Raw genomic sequence first — 18,747 nt, 5'->3', positions numbered from 1 at the left:
GCACACAGCCCGGGCTGGGGACAGCAGGATACAGTGGGGTTGGAGGAGAAAGGCAGTATGTTTGGGAGCTACAGGTGTGAGGTTTTTCCCTGCCTGTAGCACAGGGACGCTGCTCTATGAAAGGAGGCATTAATGGGGAGCACGGCTGCAGCACTGCTGTAGGAAAGCTGTTTGGTGCTTGTTGATGTCCCTGCCATTCCATCAAAGCCCCAACACTTTGCTAAATAAAGGCATATGGGACCAATAAAGCAGATTTAAGGAGATGGAGTCCAGGTGGCAAAAGGTTATAATGGGAAGTGACTTATGGGAAAATGTTGCATTCAAAACTCTTCTGTTGGTTTAGGTGACCCTGTAAATCCAGACCCTGCTTCTAGTCAATGAGACTACTCATGAGAGCTAAATCGCTTATGTTGCAGGATTGAGCCTACTGAAAGGAAGACTTTTCAAGGAGGTCCAAATAAATGTTGTTACTCATGCTTATAGTGCTCTTGTTCTTTAGCACTAACCCAGTTGCGAGCACAGCCAACCAATTTGCTGTAATTTGTATATTTGGTTGGCATGTGTTTACAGAGGGGAGATCTGGATTTATTTTAAAGAGCTCCTTTGCCTGTGGTTTCCGTATCCTTACCTTAATCTCTCTCCACAAAAGAAGCTCAAACAAAACCCCCAAAACCTCCCTCCCCCACTCTTAAATGAAAACTTGAAAGCAAATCCTGCACAGTGTACCTTTCATATGCACGTAGGTACCTTGCAGTGAAATGAGAAACAGCAGAAGAGCTTTGCAATAACCATGACAGAGCAGTCAATGGAAAAACAAAAAGCTTTCAGTAAAATACTGCTTTGTTAGATCTTAGTAACAGAAAAAGTCCCCCTACAAATAAATCCTCAACACAATTCTCATATGAAAGAGAATCCTTCCACGTTGAAACCAAATGTTCAAAAGCTCTGTGCTTTGTTTTATTAATGCCCATAATTTATTCTTATTAGAAAACATCCCTCGCAGGCTGCCAGAGCACTCAGTGTGGTGTACATCATAATAAAAACAACTTAGAAGGCAAAAACATTAGAACAAAAACAAAGCTCTGAAAGCTTTAGTGAATAAAACCATGCAGGGGGTCTGGAAAAAAGGACGCAGATGTTGTGAGGAATCAAAAGCAGAAGATAAATTGTAAGCAGAAATATAAACCAAGCTTTGCGAACAAACTGGAGTTGTTTTAGAAGGCTCAGATAGTAATACGTAAAATTCAAGTCAGAAATCATTTGTGGAACCCAGAGACCTTCACTGCACAGCGGCTCCTCTCTGCAGTGTCCAAAGCTGAACAGGCCTCTTTGCTCTCATTTTATTTCCCCGGAACTGAGTGCATTTCTATGTAGGAGCAGCTGTCACCATGATCACTGCTCAGTCTGGCACTCAGAAGGCCTCAATTCACATTGCAGTTGGGCTTCTAGCTTCCCTTCACAATGTGTTTTCTGTGGGCTCCCCTCAAAATGCCAAGATGAGTTGTTCTTGAAGTAGCTTTTCTACCCCAATTATAGGTGATAGGAAACGAATTTTTTTCTCCTACCAAAAAAATGGACCAGTTTCCCTGACCCCCAACAGCTTTAAATGTTTATGTTCTCTCCAGGTTGTAACTTTCCTTTCAGGAAGATGAAAATCCAGGCACTGTAGTAATGGGCACCAACCTGCTGTTCTTGAATGACAAACAACCCCAAGTCCTGCCATGGCTGTTGGGACAAACAGCTTCTTGCCTGGCAGAGCAGCTGGTGGGTGCTTCAAAGGCTGGTCGTCTTGCATGACCTGCCAATCCCTCTGTGTGCCCAGCCCCTGTCCTGCAGTGAGACTCCTTAGAAGTCATCACTCCTCCATCTGTAAGCTTTTTCTGGAGTTCTTCTCAGTTCTCTGGGGTATATTGGCTGTATTTGTGCCTGTGTTAGCTGGCCACTCTCACCTATGGATCGGTGTTATCACCTGGTGCGTTGCTCTGATGAAGATGGTACAATTCACGGGGAGTGTGTAGCTATCCTATTAGTTCGTCTTTTTTTACTTATAATTTGATATATGTATCCTGGTTCCTAGTGGTTTAACTCTTTTGAAGCCTTTACATACATGATTCAACACTGGAATTTCCATAGCAGATAAGTGCAGCCTCAAAATCTGTAGTGTTCCCTTTTGGTGTATATATACCTCAAGGTTCTTGAAAGAGTCTGTTAACTTAGTTCCTAGTTACAATTGGTGATTTAAGTGTTTCATTTAAGAAATCTGTAGTGTACATCTTGTCCAGAATGTGGAATTTAACATAACCTGTACATGTTGTACAAGACTAGGAACTCCAAAATGGGGTGGAGGCATATCTGTGTTAGGTTAGAGAGATGATGTTTGGGATAGGGCATAGGGATTGGTTTTGGGCAAGAAAAACAGTGGGAGAAAAGGATAGTATATGTAGAAGGCAATGTTTTAGTCATATGGAGAGTAGATAAAGAAGCTGTGGTGTCAGCCCTCAAGCCAAGGAGCAGGATCTTGTCTGATGCTGATACTGCTCTGCTCTCCCCTATGGCCCTTTTCTGGCCTTATCCAGGATCTGGAGTGCTCTCCTGTGTGATGAACCACGCAGTAAAGCTTTAAGCTATCTCAGCAAGCTCACAGTCTCTCAGAAAGCTTTAGCTCATGCAGAGCCTTTTTGTGCTGTTCAGGGAGAAGTGAGCTTTAGTTTGCCATCTTTATGACTCTTCACATATCCACGCTTCGTTGCCCCACACACGTTTACCCACAGTTATAATTTATGGCCATTTCTGTTCCATCCCAAGCTCCCAAAAGCAGATACCCTCGAGGATGTGGATCCTGCTGGGGCAGGTTTGTAAAGCTGTGCTTTAACAAATATACTGTCTTTAACAGCTAACTGTCTTTAACAGCTTAGGAGGTGGAGGATTAGTCTTTTGACAGAAGATCTTTAGAATCTCTGGGACTGATGACTTTTCAGAGTGAAGATATGATTTTGCATAACCTGGGGGATAAAGGATACCAGAACATCCCTGCTGGTGGGCAAAGTCTCATGGAAATAAAACAACACACAAAAAGTTCCACTTAAACATAAGGAAAAACTACTTCACTGTGAGGGTGAGGGAGCCCTGGCACAAGCTGCCCAGAGGGGTTGTGGAGTCTCCTTCCTTGGAGGTCTTCAAGACCCACCTGGACATGTTCCCATGCGACCTGATTTAGGTGAACCTGCTTCTGCAGGGGGGTTGGACTAGATGATCTCTAAAGGTCCCTTCTAACCCCTACCATTCTATGATTCTATGATTCTATGATGATTTCATGGCAGGAAAAATGCTGTTGAACAGGAAAAATGGTAAAGCTTTGGAGTTAGAGCAAGGCTGTTACGTAGCTGCAATGCTGCAAACTAAGGGTTAAGAAAAGAAAAATATGCCAGAGCAAAGCCAGAGACACAAGACCACATCATCCATTGAGACTGCAGAAAGGGTAACTCCAGCCCTGCCTAGAAGGTAGCTGGACAAAGTATGTTGTTTTCATTAGCTCTGCTCATGCAATTATGCTAGTACAGAATTACATATTTCTGCACAGTTCTGGCCCCAGAAGCCATTTCTTCATGCTCAGACCTGTTTGTAGGAGGTGAAACTGAGCTGGGACACTGGAGCTGCAGAGAAACTCCTAATGAAGCAAAACTGCATGAGGTTGCACTTTGCAGGGGGTGAATGGCTGGCAATTAAGCAGTATATTAAGTAATCGCCTGTGATATTTTTCAACTGTAATTCACACTCAATCATCAAATATGGAACAGATTAGCAGGAGGAGGGGTTGTGTATTTCTTGTAAGTCACAGTCTTCTATTCAGTCTTTTATGGTTGGTTTTAATGCTGTACTCCTCATGGCATATTGAGCTGCCAATATCATTTGCTGATTAATTTATTTGCAACTATACTGTTTAAAAATGAATCCCTGCAGAAAATGCAGGGATTAAAAGGAGTAATGTTCTTTATGTCTAGCAGGCTGAGGCATCTGTAAACACAGCTTTTAAAAATAGGATCTTAACGTTAGCTCCAGAAATCCATATATAGGTGCTCAATGTGTGGCCTGGTTTAAGTATGTAGCTGCTCCATGTGATTGCACAATTCCAAGAGATATTCAGATTTCTGATTCTGATGAGAACAGCTGCCTGAAAGATGAGCTTGTATAATCTTTTCTCCTTTGTGGCTGCAGCGGTTGTGTCTTATTATCTCCTTACATTGTGAATATTGAAAAAGAAAGGATATATTTTATTGTTTTCGTTAACCTTCTAGTGCAGCCTGGCTTGGGCTAGATCTGAAAGCATGAAACTGTGCCCCACACTAAGTCTTCTCCTCAGTTCATCTGTTGTCAAATCAAACTCCCGAATACTGACTTCTGAACCTAGTGTACCTGGCAACCTGTCGCTTTGGTTTTCATTAGACTGGATATTTTGCATTATCAAAATAAGACTTTGGTGAATTTTTAATTCCTCATCCCAGACTCACAATGCACTGTCAGTTGACCTTAACTGCTCCTTCAGATAGGAAGTAGCTGTCTGCCACAGCTGAGAATCTCCAGAGTGCAGCAGCTGGGTTCCGGAGCGTGTCCAGCCCTGTCCTGATCTGAGCAGCTTGTGCCTAAAGCCAAGGCCAGAGAGCAGATCTGGCAGCTCTGGTCACAGCTTGCAGATGTTTCATAAAATACAGTGATGACCAGTCTGTAAAAGAGTGGTGGTGACACAGCACAGACTCCCTCTTAGGGTCTCAACTACTTCTTCAGAGATATATGTATAAAAAAAGATGTGTTTATGGGTAGGTATCAACCCATGAAGCCCTTTCTATGCCTTTTAGACGCACTGGCTTCCAATTGCAGCACTGTGTGCTCCTCTGCCCATGCTCTGCCCTGGACCACTGCCTCGTCTTGATCTGTACTGGTTGGTGTGAGCTCATTCTGACAAAGCGTTATCTAAAGCAATGCCCACTGCTCCCCATGACATCTACAGAGAGCAGCATCTGTTTTGCTAAATAGCCTGAGTTTGTTTATACAGAATGAGAGATCTGACTAAGATTTATTGTAACTGTGTGTGACTCAAAGGAGTGGATAGCCATATGACCAAAAATGCTGTGGTGTTAAAAGAGCTACCAAAATATTTTTAGAGTGCAATGAATATATTGGGAAATAGTCATGCTAGTTCCTGCAAACCATGCTGAAACGAGACTAAGCAGAGAAGCTTGTGCTTCTCTCCAAATACAAGCAATATATAGACTCTGTACATCTGGAGAAATCATTTAGTTTGCTATGTAAACATGTCTTTATTCAGCAGAGCATTTGTAACAATGAGTTTAAGCCCTTCTACTGTGGAACAGATGTGTTTGCCTGGGGCAACAAATAATTAGGAATTGTAGATAAGCTGAAATTTTTAAAAAATTAAAAAATCAGATGGGATAAAAAATTGGCAATGGCACTGCAGGCTCCACATTGACTTCTAAGGGAAGCGAGAGGCATCTTCTTTTAAATGGAATTCAAACAAGTATTAGGGAGCACAATGCTGGGAACAGCCTGCTATGAGGTGGGGAGATCTAGGAGTCTGTTTGTTGTTTCTTCTTCTTCTTCAGTACAATTTTTTTTTGCTCTCTTGTGTTAAGATGCTCATATATGTTGCCCCTACATATGGCAAAATATTTTTTTAAAAGCTTGCATTTAGTACTTCTATACCTGGATTTGTATCTAAAATGATTTGACCTGACATGCAAAAATACTGTCATCATATTTTAAGATTTCTAAATCAAAACCTTGAAAGCTGTTCTGCTTCTATGGTTCTATAGGAACCACCACCTATTCAGCCTATCCTCAAAGCTTTGATTTTATCCTCCTTTTCAATATTGCTTCTACTGAAGGTGAGGGAAAGGGCGGTAGGGAGCTGGGAGGACAGATCGGGAGACCACAGGAACGTTTCACAGTGAGGTTTGGTTTTGTCTGGGAGATGGGGATTCTATTCCATTCTATTCTATTCTATTCTATTCTATTCTATTCTATTCTATTCTATTCTATTCTATTCTATTCTATTCTATTCTATTCTATTCTATTCTATTCTATTCTATTCTTTATTTCAGCACAAGGAATCTCCTTCCCCAGTATGCACAAGCACAGGAGAGAGATATAGGCTCTGCATGCAGCTGTGCTGGAGGGAGGAGGAGTGTCTGAGGGGCGGATGGACATGAACCCCCTCATGAGTCCCATTGTTACTGTTAAGCACCTTTTAAAACTCCTTTCCCTTGAAGTAAACCTACATTGTGACCCATGGTCTGTAAGGGGCTCAGACACCCAGAGAAGATGATCTTCAGAGAGCTCAGCCATTGAGTATGTGTTGCATACACAAAGATCCCTTAGAGATTTATAACCTGACCAAATCTGGCTGGAATTTGGTAGGGATGAGTAATCATATTTAATTCCCCAAAATCCAGTGGGTTCCTCCGGGGTATTTAATTCTGAGATCTGCTTATGGAAAGGACAGATAAATTCATTTAACATTTAGTATGGCAAAGTATACATCTGTTTTAATCTACAAAGTGTTTGGCATATTTTCCCTTACATTAAAAACAAAGAACCTGACTCTTTCCAGCACAAAAATGTCAGTGTAAATATTAGGTTGTCAGAGCAATAAACACCAAAAATCAAGATCTTACAAAGGAAAATCTGGCTAACTTTAAAGGGTCACACTGCTTTAACCTTCCCTAGGTTAAAGAAACTAGCAAAGAATCACTCTGAGGGACCTCTATTTCACCTGCCACAGCCATGGTGTTCACTGCCATATCCCAATGTAAGGGTAGTAAACTCCATCTTCACCCTTCCCTCCAGCCTATCTATACTTGCATTTCATGTGTGCTGTGTATTGACAGCTTCTACTTTAAATCCAGGCGAGAGGGAAGCCTGCAAAATCACAGTTACAATAAGTGAAATTATCATAAGTCACTCTAATCCATTAAAAATCCAAAGGCTCTGCTCTTCTTATCTCGATACATCAATTTGAAATTACATGCACTCTAGCAAGGGTGGCCTGAGCTTGGAATGGGTTTGCAGGCTGGCTCAGGACATGGGATTAGAAGTTAGGGTTCTCTGGTTTTACAGTTAAATTCCTCAAAGCAGATAAAAGCCCTTCAGTTAGCAGATTCTAGTGAAGGACCTTCAAAAGTGAAGAAACTAATCCTGTCCATTACTGAATAGCTCTATTAAATGATCATAAAGAGCTCGGCACCACCTTATTATTTGCACATGACCTCTCCTGAGGCATCTGTGGCAAGAAAATACAAAAAAGGAGAAAAGGATAAACAAGACAGATGAAGCAAACGCCTCAGATCGCTGAATTTGAAAGCAGAGCTTCAGGACAGGCGTGCTTTCCATAGAATCATTTCAGGCAAAGGTCCCATGTGTGCATATAAAATCATTCCTGTAAGCAGCGCCTTTGTCCCCCAGCTATCGCCCAATGGAGCCATTGTCCCGCTGGGGCAGCTGGCACCTGACTTCAGCTTCGCTGCTCAGGGAGCCCAGGCCCAGAGCGGGCAGGCGGCCCCCGGCAGCCAGCCTTGGGGGCCACGGCAGCTCCTCTGGGCAGACCCCAGGTGAGCCCTCAGGGCTGAAACAGCTCCTCTGGGCAGACATCCCGAGGAGTGCTCGGGGCTGAAACAGCCCGGCCCCGGGGAGCCCTTCAGGCAGACTTCCCTGGAAGGCCGCGGCTAGGCCTGGTGAAGCCAGGGCTCCAAAGCAAGCCTCAGCCATGGAGAAAAGGGGCCCAATGGTACGGTAGGCATGACTCCCCTCCCCTCCCCTCCCCTCCCCTCCCACCCCCTGTGTTTTTCTGGCTTCTTCAAGTAGTCTTGAATAAATATAATTACAAGCAACGTCAGGCTGTGAAGTGACACGAATGTGTTTTTGCCAAGTGCAATTTGGATGAGGATTTGGCAAGTTGGAACTCCTTTCAACGTGCATTCAGGGGTGATGTTGGAAGTGCTCTGATTCAGAAGTAGAAAGCATGATTTAGTGCCTGGTATTTTAAAAACCATAGTAGATCTCTTATGGCTTGTTTTGCTTTCAGAAGCTACCTTCTCTCTTAAGTATAAACTGCCTGACATATATATTGTTACCTTATAGCCATGGTAAATTTGGCATCCAGCTCAGACACAAGCAAAGTATCTCGTGTTTTGTTTGTATTTATCTCTTGCAGTATTAGTAATGTGCAAGTACATAATTGCGAGTTTAGAACTCCCACATCACTTGGCTTTTGATTTACATTAAAATTTCCAGTGTCTGGATCTTCCCTGGTAAAATCGTGGGCTTAAAGGCAACCTCTCTAAATAAGGTTCCTATTACAGACATCTCTACCTAAGCCCTTTTCTCCAGAGGAAATATGTGGATTTCTTTAATCAGAGCAGTAACACCTCAAGGATCTTCAGTTTTTTTCTTGTGCCTCCCTATGCCACAATGTCAAGTGCTGATTCTATAAGGAGTTAATAAAACCGTGCATGCTTTGTGGTTCCCCTGCTGGTTGATATGGTTGTGTCATAATGGTTTTGATTACTCTGACTTTGAAGTGTTAATCATAGGATCCCTCTTCAGAGTCTCTCTTGCTTCTGATTTGCTTAGATTTTAATTGTGATTTGCTTCTAATTACTACTGCTATATGCAAGCTTCCTGTCAGCATGTGTCAGTGCTGTGTAGGCTGCTCCTTAATACCACTGCATCTGTGATAGAAAGGCTGAGCTCTGCAAGTCGAAGCGAGGCACTGACTTGTGGGTTTCAGAAATAGAGTGTTTCTGTTGCAAAGCAGGTATTGCTTTGCCTTACCAGAGCTGTGTTGAGGCTCTGTCTGCAACTCACATGAGGACCTTGGCCCTCCTTGCTGGACTCGCTGTGGGGAGGTGGGTTGGGGGCTGGCAGAGTAGGACCTGGTGGGTAGAGACAGATAGCAGAGGCTGTCTGTACCTAAAAGAAAGAAGAGGCTGACTCTGCTGCTAACATTGGCTGCGCACAGGTGACCTGCTGATCTGTTCAAGGATGGCTATGGACATTTTTGGATTAAAAAACAGCTACCAAGATGATCAAGGCAGTAGAATATCTCTCTCATGAGGAAAGGCTGTGAGACCTGGGCTGTTTAGCCTGAAAGAGAGAAGACTGAGTGGGGACCTTACCCACACTTAGACATACCTAGAGGGTGGGTGTCGAGGGTGGGGACAGTCTTTTTTCTCTAGTGCCTGGTGACAGCACAAGGGGAATGGGCACAACCTGGAACACAGGAAGTTCCAGTTAAACACAAGGGAAATCTTGTTTTCTGTGAGGGTGAGGGAGCCCTGACACAGGCTGCTCAGGGAGGTTGTGGAGTCTCCTTCTCAGGAGGTTTCCAAACCCACCTGGACATGTTCCTGTGTGACCTGATCAAGGATAATCTTCTTTAGCAAGGGATTAGACTAAAAGATCTCTCTAGGTCCCTTCCAACCCCTACCATTCTACAGTTCATGAAGTATGGGTCTGTAGAAATGTTTCCTCCTAGCAGACTGGCCAATATAGGATGTTAAGAAAACAAAACAGTGGTCCATTTGTGCAGCAATATTTATTCATCAAAACCTTGCCTTATTTCAGAGAATGTAATATGGTGGCTAAACTATGAGTTTAAAATCACTGCAGCAGGAAAGTTTCCAACTATTCATTGAAGATGCCCGTTGAGTTGGAATGCCAGATAGCAGAAAATAGGTTAGCATCATTCTTGAACTCTGTAGCTGTTAACAGCAGCACTCACATAGCAGCCTTTACTCAAGGATTACAAACATCATCCTTTGGCATTAGCTGAATGGGAAATGGAGACAACGAATATTTCTGAGACATGAATGAAAGGTGGTGGCATGAGACTGCTCCTGGCAGCGCTGAGACTACCACCACCTCATCTGAATTCCCCTGTGCTCTTGTAAGTGCACATCTATGGTGCTTCACCAAATCAATGGGTCACTTATGGAAATGGATCAAAACCTGTTATTGCTGGTACAGCAGTAACAAAAACTGGTTTCCATGTGCTTGCAAAGCCATTGGCATCCTTGACCTCTGCTGCATATTGCTGCACAGGGGCCTCTGAACCTCCCAGCACCGCTGTCTCTGTGCCACCTGCGCCAACCCAGCTGGGATGCACCCTCCCTTGGGCTCATCACCAGCTGAAATGACAACTATGTTTGCAGGGTGTTAGACTAAATGATTTCACAGGCTCTCTTTGTCTCAAAACCCTCAAAACTGTGTGTTCTTTACACATTTAAAGGAGAACAAAGTCACTGTCACTTCAATACACAAAGAAGTTTAAATATATAAATAAATACATATGGGCTCTGCTGGCACTGGGAAACTATTGCTGTTGTGTCCTGTTTGCATTCCATTGTGTAGCAGTTCCACCTGCTAGTGCTGTACATGAAAAATTGGATCAAAAGAGACTCCCTTCATCATCTTTGTGGCCCTGTGCTGAACTCTCTCCAGCAGCTCCCCATCCTTCTGGAACTGAGGGGCCCAGAACTGGACACAATATTCTAGATGCAGTCTCACAAGGGCAGAGTAGAGGGGGAGGAGAACCTCTCTTGACCTACTGCCCACAGCCCTTCTAATCCACCCCAAGATGCCATTGGCCTTCTTGGTCACGAGGGCACATTGCTGGTTCATGCTCATCCTGCTAACCATGAACACCCCCAGGTCCCTTTCCCCTACACTACTCTCTGAGAGTTCATTCCCCAGCCTGTACTGGTACGTGGAGTTATTCTTTCCCAGATGCAAGACTCTACACTTGTCAGTGTTGAATTTCATTAGATTTTTCTCTACCTAACTCTCCAGCCTGTCCAAGTCTTGTTGAATGACAACACAGCCTTCTGGTGTGTCAGCCACTCCCCCCAGTTTAGTATCATCAGCAAACTTGCTGACAGTGCCTCTATTCCCTCATCAAGGCCATTAATGAATGTATTGAACAGTAACAGTCCCAGCACTGACCCCTGAGGGACTCCACTGGATACAGGCTTCCAACTACATCCTGCCCCATTGATCACAAGACCCTGCCCAATTGATCATCCCTGCAATGTGCAAAGAACTTGGGATGTATGAACTGTGCCAGGCAATACCACTCTGTTTATACAGGCTTTTTGATCAAATGACAAATTTCAGGCTTCTGGCTTTGTTTTGGCATGTGTCAATGTGACAAGACAGAGTGTGCTTCCCAGGCTGCAGGGCTACATGGGTGCTCAGCCAGGACTGACTTGTGGGGAGATGTCCCCAGACAGGGTTACACACAAACTAATCCACCAGGTCATCCGCTTGCCAGTCATAATTTGCAAGAGGGAAATGTGTGGATATTTTAGTGCTCTGTTCATGCTATAGCAAAAGTTGTCAGTCAGTGCAGGCAAGACATCTCCGAATGGGCTCCACAGGGAATCTCTCCAGGTTTTACAGAGAGCCCTGTGCAAACCTGAGAGAGGATTTGAACTTTCCCCTCAGCACTCTGCAAACAGCATAACAAAGCAGGAGGGAGGAATACAGCTTAGAGACTCCCCATCCCATGCCCTGCCTGTGTGCATTTTGGGCATTCCTCAAAGGCTCTCTTTGCACCCAAAAGGAATTTTGGCTGAGACAATCAAAAACATCCTGTGGATGAAAATATGTCCACTACAAGGGAATGAGGAGAGAATGTCCTGGTGAAACACCGTTTTGTAAATAAGTTGCCTTCACCTGTAAGTGCTTGTTTGCCTTTCTTTACAGGCTGAGGCTGCACAGCTAAGGTGACAGTGAAGACATCAGGTAAACCCAGATGAGGTCAACCCTCGGGCTGGGACAGAGGAAAGGGATGGCTGCTATAAAATTGGGTGAAATTCCCTTGAAGCTGATGGCCCTTCATTCAGGATAAATGTAAAAAGCCCTTAAGTGCCTCTTGGATATCCAAAACAATAGAATTCCTTTCCCTGCTTAGGCAGAGTTTTGTACATTCTTTGTAAACGACAGGATTGATGCCACAATCTAAGTCCTGTCTTAAAGGAAATAACTTGAAGGCTCCCAGTCTCAGCTGGCTACCAAGACCAAAAAGATTATTATTCAGGTGATTTGTGATTGAACACATAAAATCAATGCACCTAAATAGGCTCTAATTTTTTTAAATGTCCCTTATCTTGGACTTGTGCAGTAGAGTACAATTGAAATAGGGCATTAACAATAGAGCAGAGATCACAAGGATGATTTCCTTCCCCCAAGGCCCACAACAGAGGGAAAAAGAAGAAAATATTCCCTTTCAGAATTTCCAAAGCTCTGTCATCCCAGTATATTTTATCTCTTTTCAACCCCAACACTAGATGTCTTTTTCTACCCTGCCCTTGCTCTGCCCAGTCAGCCCATCATTCCCCTCACATGGTAGGAGATGTCTGTGATAGTCATGGGATGTTGGGTGTCCTTCATCTCCTGTGCTGTCCTGGCAGTTGCTGCTGGCAGCATCAGGCCTAGTTTATTTGCTGAAGCTGCTGAAGCCTCCCACACCCCTGTCCTGTGCCCCCTGTCCCACAGTCTGGCTGCACTTCCACCTGCCCTTATGCACTGGGGCTTTGGAGTTTGCTTACTTGTTTTGTTTATAATTCATCAGAACAGAAAGCAATGAAAGCAGAAGCTTTCCTAGTGATGTTTTTTGAATCCAATACATTCCAAACCCATGCTGAATAAACCTGCAGAATAAAGCAGATGCTTCAGCAAGCTTAGGTGGCCTACAAGCAGGGGCATGAACATGAGGTTATAGTCTGATGCTCATGTTAAAAATGACTGTTGTGGCTTAAGCTACCACAGAGGGAGATTGTATGAAGCCAGTTCATCCTAGAGGTAAGGATGCTTCTCCTCTGCCACCTGAAGATATTTCTGGTCCTTGCCCATTTCCATCATCCATCCGGGCTTCTTTACTCACAAAGTGTTGGTTTTGTTGTTTGGTTTTTTGTTTTTCTTAAAGGGTGACTTAGTTATAGTGTTCCTCAGCACTGGGCTTGAGGAAGATGATTCAAACAGGGAAACTCTGGTGTGCAGTGTGGTGCAGAGGAGAGGGGGAAGCAGCTGGGCTGGGCAACTCTGCACCCAAAAGGATGAAACAGTGAGTTTGCCCACCTGAGCAGAACCAGCAGGCACTGGAGGCCTTTTCTTCCTTTTTCCAGCAATAGCTTTGCCAGTTGAAGAAAGGTTCTTTTTACATGGGTTGGGTCAGAAGTTGCCTTCAAAGGCGTTTGGCTGCAGCATCCCGGAGAAGGGGTAGCAACGGACAGTGAAAGAACACTAAATAAAACAGTCCCAGCTGTTTTGCATGCTCTCTGCCGATGCCCAGAAACATCTGTCTCTGCCCTGAGAAACTTCAACAAATACAATTTCAAGCTGACTTCAGTCTTGTCTGCTGTGAAAAAAAGAGATTTACTGGGGTGGGGAGCCTTCTGTGAAGGCTGAGCAAAGCAGAGCTGCTTTTGTTTTACTGCAGTCAGTAATCATTAAACTGAGGAACCGATTCTTTCTGAAAATCTTGTATTGCTAGATGAAGGAAAAAAAAGGTGACTTAAAACTGAAGAGAGGTATCTTAAGATTTATGTGGTCATTTTTCCTACAGTCTACTTATTTAACCCATCAAAAAACTGATCCTTTATTCCTTTCCAAAGTTCTGTGCTGAAAAGGTGAAGAAAGAATTTACACCAACCCCCCCCCCTCGATCACCCGCATGCCAACTCATGCCAGCATACAGTTGCATGGTTTTGATTTCTAGCACTTTCCTTCTTTTTTTTATATACTGCATTCCTGCAAAGCTTGAAATGTATTCAGTTAAATATTATGAGTTTTAGAAAAATAAACCAGCAATGGATCACACTGTTTTGTTGTGAACATATCACTTTTCTCAACGGCAGAAAACAGGGAGTACTGTTCCAACAGGATGTTTTTCCCTTTGTACTTACATTTGTCATCTTTGCACTCGGCTGTAATCAGAAAAAAAACCCCAAAAGCTGGCATTCAACTAAAGTAGTGGTGACATAGTTCAACTGCAGGAAATTTGTGATGCTTGGAAAGTGGCCCATCTGTCTGCAATGACCTAAAAGGTAACGTGCAATTGGTTTACGCTTGTGTGCTTTGCCATTGCAAGACGCAGCAGCAGATGCATGTGAAGAACTGTGGAGTGCTGAGTGTTGTGGTGACACTGCTCCTCTGGGAGCAGCAGTGGGAGGAGAAGAGAATATCTTGTCTGTGCTCTGCCTTCTGCTCCCCTGGCCATTGGATGCAGCTCATTTACAGTACCTGGCTTGGGATTCAGAAGCGGTAGTGGTTTGCAGTTCGCTCTGTCTCAAAGACACATTGCTTCCAGGGCTGAGCACCAGAGCAGGGAGCTCATCCAAGAGCAAAACCTGTCAAAGGGAGGGAATTTTTTAACCTCTTTTTGACTTGCAGTGTGGCCCTAGGAATGGTTGTTTGGGGTAAAAGAAGTGGAAGTGCTGCTGGGAGACAGTTGGTATCAGAACTTTACTTGCTGGTTTTATTTCTGTACTGAAGAAAAGGGGCAAGAAAATCCAGTTATTTACAAGTTAATCAAATAACTCACACCTCTAAACAGTTGGGGATAGCTTAAGCTTGTGTAAGATGTGCTTTTCAACTGTAAGATAAACCACTATCCTCTAAAAGGGATTGCAGATGGGACTAAGTCTGTAACCTCATTTTATGCATCTTCCCTCGAGCAAAGGCCTGTACAGTTGTATCCTCCTCCACGTACATAGGTAAGTGTTCACGGGGCCACTCAATCAGATCAGGCAGATTAGGCAGCTTTTAATAATTGCTATTTTTCACTTCCAGAGGACATCTCCATCAGTTGTCCTAATTTAGTCAGGTTTTAGATTTTGTTTTACAGTTTGGTTTTTGTTTTATAGAGGATTTCCTTGTCCTCATGCTGAACTGGTTGCATTTAGTGGTGCAGTCTTGCAGTCCTTACACACTTGAATCAGAACTGTGTTCTTCTGAATTAGGTTCAAGACCCAGAAGGCCTTCAACTTCTATTTTTTTTTGTCTTAGCTGCAACACTGCCACAGCATGTTCTATGTTCATGCATTCATTTGCCATGCCAAAAAAAACCCATTCATAGATGCAGACACACATAGGTCACCCTAACAGCAGACAGTTCTTCAATCTTGGGATGCCTCCTCATGCATAGGAACAGTAGGAAAATGGTCCCAAGTGAGGGCATGTCCCTGTTTGTTGTAAGGGAATACTGTTTCCAGTCTGACCTCACTTTGTTTTTTTCACCAGAAGTATTGGTGCTGCAGAGCATGGATGTCCAAAGCCTCAACCACAGGCAAGCTGAGAACAGTATTCCTAGTGACATATCTCTTTAAAATGAAAACAAATAAGATTTTGTTATTTAGAAAATATCAGTGGGTTGGGGTTTTTTTTAGATTAGCAAGAAGAAAAATAATAATTAAAATACTTTTTTCTTGCTCCAAGTGCCCAAAACATTAAAAAAGATATTTCAAACAAACAAACAAACATAAACTCTTGTTTGGCAAAGAAAATAAACTAAAAGTAAACAGAACAGTATTAATTGTATCCACATTTTACTTGTAGGGAAGAGATCAGTGCTTGGAAAAATTTTAATCATATCCAAGCCTTGACCTTGAAAAGTGTGCCAAAATAGCATGGGCTGAGGGTAAATGTGATTAAGTAGGAGAGAGATGTTACAGGATCATTATAAGAGTCCCCACAGTAAGTTTTATATACACAGGAAATTCAAAGCTAATATTCTACTGAGAAAGGTTTGAATGTGGTAAAGGATGTACATACAAATCACACAAAGAGACTAGGAATATGCTTTAAACTCTCGCAAATCTGCTTTATTGCATCTTTAAGTGGCTTTCCCACCCTTGGGTTTGGAGTTGTTTTTCAATTGTAGCCCTTTAGAAACAGTGAGTTAAAGCTATGGGGTTTTTTTGTGGGACAGATTAGGTTTTAACACTTGTAAAATTCAAATAAATTAACAGTGATTGTGTGTGGCACCTGCAAGGTAAGACAAATGGCCCTTGAGAGCTCCAGACTACTGTCAGGGGGTAGGTGGTTGATTTTCACACCACTGAGTCTAAAGCTCTTTAAAAAAAGATGGATGTAAAGCATCTGTGGGCACCTGTTACACCCATCACCACCTCAAGCAGTGGAATGCAAGGGTAAGGACCTGAAGGCATACTTAGCCTCACATAGGCTGAATTAAACACACCTACAGGCTCTCTGGCTCCATGTTTCACTCATTCATATCTTCCATGAAGAAGTGATTTTTTTATCATGGAGTAGTTTTTATTTTTGCAGCATGCCAGTGTCTTCATATGTGATTTTCTTAAGAAATACAGTTCTAAACTCTGTGAAGTATTTATGCTGATTCATAATAGTAATACTGTCTAGAAACTGAATTGGGAAAATGTTAGTTTTGTTGAGGGTGATGAAGGTATACATGCTGCACTAGTGTCAATGCTGTTACTGTCATGTGTGATGTTCACACTATATCACAGCATGATATACCCCATGTTGGAGCAGTTGGTCTGTTAGCTAGGAGGTGGATACTGCAGGGAGGAGAGAGAGAGCCCTTCAAGTACACAAAGCTTTCTTTAGGGGACTGAAAACTTTTCCAGCTAGCCTGGCTGTTCTGATTAAAAGTACAGCTTATAAACCTTGCTTATAAACCTTGCTCTGTTTGTGTGCAGGCACAAATGGTGATTGCCTGGGTAGGGTGCACTTGAGGTAAGGCCCCTCCATGGGCATCAGGAGCTACAGTGCCATCATCAAATTCACAGCTCTCATTTTGCCACCAAAATGCTGTATCTGAGTAGAGTGTGGGAAAATTTGTTTTTCTACAGTGTTTTGCCCTCTTTTCTTTCACTAGTCTACTCAGCTGTGTTTCAGTCCTCATCACATTGAGTATACAAGTGTTTTATGTGATTAAAGCAGAGACTGGGGTCTTCCCTTGGCCAGTGGTTCCTCTTCTCTCTCTGTGTAGGCAGAGCACGTGGGCTCAATTTTGAACAGGCATGCACCCAATACACCTGTGTTTTGTGCAGTCCTGGAAGGGCATTCTACAGCAGGGTGAGGTGAAGAGGGATGCAACGGCAAAGCACCAGTGAGGTCTGGGCTGGATCTGAGTGCTCACCACCTGGCCCTGGGAACCCTGAAGGCATTATGTAGGGTGCTCAGAAATGTTGATGAGCCTATAGGTGCCTAAAGCACTTGGTGCCTCAGGCGTTGGGCTACAGCAAACTGCAATTTTGAAGCCTTTAATTTGTTCCTGATCATCCCTAAGGGTCTGGCACCTCTTTATGGACCTTTTTAGACAAGAAAGTCATCCTCAACAGACTCCTCCAATGAGACAGACACTATAGTTTGCATACCTTTCCCCTCAGGGTGGTGATGAACAGACAGGTAATTGGTGACTGTTCCTCAAGTCTCAAGGTGCTGCTGAGTGGTGTTTTGAGGCACTGTGGTAAGGAGAGTGTACCTTCATGAGCACAGCCTGGTTTGCAGGTCTTCCCAGTCTCATGGTGGTGCAGTTCCTTACCAGTCTGTCCCATGCCCACTGCCAGGGAAATCACCTCCTTGACAAAACACAGCTTTTACGTATTTAAGAACAGAAGGTACTTGAAGAAGCTGCTTCAACTCTCACATGTCCCACAGCCCAAGGGAGGGACAGTCTACCCCTGGTCTATACTAATAGTTTTCTTCTTCTCCACCCTGTCTACTCTGTTAATACATCCACATGGTCATCTGTGTCCTCTCCTATCCTCTATGATCAGATTGTAATTTTCTGTTTGCAAGCCAGCTTACTAGCCATTTGAAATCAGTCACTTGCTGGAGTGTTTTGCCTCCATCACATAAAGATGACTTCTCGGTGACCCTATTTTTGAGGCTTCAATGGTACTCTTGCAAGCTGAACAGGTACAGGTCCCTTATCCTTTAGAACTCTTATGTATGTTTTCCTGTACACCCAGGTTGTACAAGCACATTTCTGGCTTCTTGACATCTGCTGAGGATCTGCTCATTGCAGGCCATCACCTTCATGCAACGATTCTTATTTTTCTCACCTCTCTTTTTATCATCAGACTGCTGACTCTGGCTGGCTTTTGTTGTCCATTTGCTATCCTTGCCCTCACACACTCACCTTTCCTTCCCTGTCTTGCTTATCATCACTGCACTCCCTGATTGCTAAACATATCTGGCTTTTGATTAAGTTCTATAAGAATATGGTTTAAAACCCTTTATACACAGGAGTCAGCTCGACTCGTCTGGTAGTGTTTTCAGCGAGATACCGTCATCATTGCATGTTCACTTTGGCCGTGGAAGCTTGTTTGTTTTCACAGTGCTTGTATGTGAGGACAGTTGGTGTGGACACTGCTTGAATCTCTATAGTTTATCAAAAAGCTTTGTTCTTTAAATTGCTATTTCATGTAGCCTGCTAACTGTTTTTCTTGGTCACAACTGTATGTGGAAGCTGTGTCTGGGTGTGGGTGAGAGCTCTGGGACAATCTGGACAAGTCCTTCACCTATCTGCCTTCTCAAGCACACCAGATGCTTTCACCCTGGCCACCCAATGTTGCTGCATCCAGCATCCCGTGCAAAGCTGAGAAGAATAGGTAAAAAGTCTAATTTCTCTAAAGTCTACTCCACCTCCAACCTCTGATTCTATGCATTTACTATTCTCATTTAAAA

This window comes from Colius striatus, chromosome 4 (assembly GCF_028858725.1).
Source record: "Colius striatus isolate bColStr4 chromosome 4, bColStr4.1.hap1, whole genome shotgun sequence".
Classification (NCBI taxonomy): Eukaryota; Metazoa; Chordata; class Aves; order Coliiformes; family Coliidae; genus Colius; species Colius striatus.
Note: the sequence above shows the minus strand (reverse complement) of the source record.